Raw genomic sequence first — 3087 nt, forward strand, 5'->3', positions numbered from 1 at the left:
CCATGACGTCTTTTGGCCCATATGAGGCCCTTTGTAACTCTGGGCCCATTAAAGGCTCGAGATGAAACTGGCCCATAATGAACAGTGTATCGCTTTATACCCATTAACAGCCCATTATTCTGTTGGCCGTTTCCAGCCCGTGTTACCTTTCGTCCTTCTAAGGGCCCATTTATTCTTGGGCTCATTTCTAGAATTTGGTTAGTTACGGTCCGTTACTGGCCTGTTCCGTTTGTGGGCCAAATTCAACCCGTGGTTACATTGGGCCTGTTTGTGGCCCGTTAACCCATTGGGCTGTTTTCATAGCGTTATCAAATACGGCCTACTAACGGCCCGTTATGGTCCACAAATAGTACGGACCATGTTTGGCGAAATGATTATACGCCCCATAGAAGGCCCATAGATCCTACAGCCCGTAGAAGGCCCATGGATCATACGGCCCGTAGAAGGACCATGGATCATACGGCCCGTAGAAGGCCCATGGATCCTACGGCCCGCAGGAGGCCCATGGTTACAACAGTCCATGTGTATCCATGATGATTATCGTGGCCTTGTTACCAGAAATAGGTTATTGTGGCTGAGGGAGTCCTGGATTAGGGGGTCCTCGGACAGCTGGACTATATCCTTTGGCCAGACTGTTGGACTATGAAGATACAAGATTGAAGACTTCGTCCCATGTGGGTGGGACTCTCCTTTGCGTGGAAGGCAAGCTTCGCAATTCGGATATATAGATCTCCTCCCTTGTAATCGACTCTGTGTAAACCTAGCCCCCTCCGGTGTCTATATAAACTGGAGGGTTTAGTCCGTAGGATAACAACAATCACAATCATAGGCTAGCTTCTAGGGTTTAGCCTCTATGATCTCGTGGTAGATCAACTCTTGTAATACTCATATCATCAAGATCAATCAAGCAGGACGTAGGGTATTACCTCCATCGAGAGGGCCCGAACCTGGGTAAACATTGTGTCCCCCGCCTCATGTTACCATCCGCCTTAGACGCACAGTTCGGGACCCCCTACCCGAGATCCGCCGGTTTTGACACAGACATTGGTGCTTTCATTGAGAGTTCCACTGTGTTGTCACCATAAGGCTTGATGGCTCCTCATCAGCAACGATGCGGTCCAGGGTGAGGTTTTTCTCCCCGGACAGATCTTCATATTTAGCGGCTTCGTACTGCGGGCCAACTCGCTTGGCCATCTGGAGAAGATCGAGAGTTACGCCCCTGGCCATTAGGTCAGGTTTGGAAGTTTGAACTATACTGCTGACATCCATGGAGACTTGATCTTCGACGGATTCGAGCCCATGTCAGGTGCGCCGCACAATCGTGACAAGCATTACTTGGCTCTCCCGCCGGACGGTGTTCGGGAGATCACACCTGTGGCTACTCCGGCGCTCAATCCGGAGCAGATTGTGCCGTCCGAGGACGGGTGGATGGACCCCGCCATGGAGGTCGCACACCCAGCGGCGATAGAGCCGAATACTGACTTCACCTCCTATGAGACCTGTGTTGCTGGACCCTTGGATTCATCCCCGGCCACAGGCTCCGAAACGCCTGCGTCCGTGCCTATCGAATCTGATTGGGCACCAATCATGGAGTTTACCTTCGCGGATATCTTTCAGCACTCTCCCTTGGGCGACGTGCTAAATTCATTGACGTCTCTCTCCTTGTCAGGAGACCCTTGGCCGAACTATGTCCGGCTTGAGTGGGAAGCGGACGACGAAGAAATTCATTCCCCACCCACCACCCACTTAATAGCCACTGTCGACGACTTAACCGACATGCTTGATTTCGGCTCCGAGGACATCGACGGTATGGACGATGATGCAGGAGAAGAACAGGAACCACTGCCCACAGGGCGCTGGACAGCCGCCTCATCATATGATATATACATGGTGGACACCCCCAAGGAAAGCGATGGCAATAAGGCAACGGAGGATAATCCCCTCGAGAAGCAATCTAAGCACCGGCATCATCGGCGCCGCTCTAAGCCCCGCCATAGCAAAAGCAGCGATACCGGCACAACAGACAATAATGCTGCGGACAGTGCCGAAGACGAAGACAATCCCCTCCAGCCAGGCTTTGAGCGGGAGGATGGGCAAGCCAGCCCTAAGGAACAGGCGGCAGACGGAGAATCAGAGGATGACAATTACATGCCCCTCTTCGATGACGAGGTGAGCCTCAGCGACGAAGAATTTATCGTGCCTGAGGATCCCGTCGAGTAGGAGCGCTTTAAGCGCCGGCTTATAGCCACAGCAAAAAGCCTGAAGAAAAAGCAACATCAGCTTCAAGTTGATTAATATCTGCTAGCGGATAGATGGACCGAGGTCCTGGCGGCCGAGGAATACGAACTCGAGCGCCCAACCAAAAGTTACCCAAAGCACAGGTTGCTACCCCAACTCGAGGGGGAAGCATTAAAGCCTACGCTCCCAGCGTATGATGCGGCTGACCGACCACCTCGTGGCCAAGACAAAGCGGTATATCAGGCCGAAGTCTAGCCCGCGCCCCGTCACCAGTTAAACAAAAATACCAAGGCCCGGGGTAACACGCAGGACCCGTGAGACGTATTGGAAAACAAGGCAGGACATGCAAGATCGATCTACGGATCACGGGGGGGTGCCCCAACGCGTGACGACGACCGTCACGCCGGATATACTAAAAGCAGACAAGACTCGTATGAACTGCATCGTGATATAGCCTGGCATAGAGGCGCCGCACACCCCCTATCCTTCACTAATGAAGTAATGGATCATGAATTCCCAGAAGGTTTTAAACCTGTGAACATTGAATCATATGATGGTACAACAGACCCCGCGGTATGGATCGAAGATTTCCTCCTCCACATCCACATGGCCCGCGGTGACGATCTACATGCCATCAAGTACCTCCCATTAAAACTCGAAGGACCTGCTCGGCATTGGCTCGATAGCCTGCCGGCAAACTCCATTGGCAGTTGGGAGAATTTGGAGGATGCATTCCTTGACAACTTCCAGGGCACTTATGTGCAACCACCGGATGCCGATTACTTGAGTCACATAACCCAACAGCCAGGGGAATCAGCCAGGAAATTCTGGACTCGGTTCCTAACTAAA

The sequence above is a fragment of the Triticum urartu genome, chromosome 5A (genome assembly GCF_056163025.1).
Source record: "Triticum urartu cultivar PI428250 chromosome 5A, HENAU_Tu73, whole genome shotgun sequence".
NCBI lineage: Eukaryota > Viridiplantae > Streptophyta > Magnoliopsida > Poales > Poaceae > Triticum > Triticum urartu.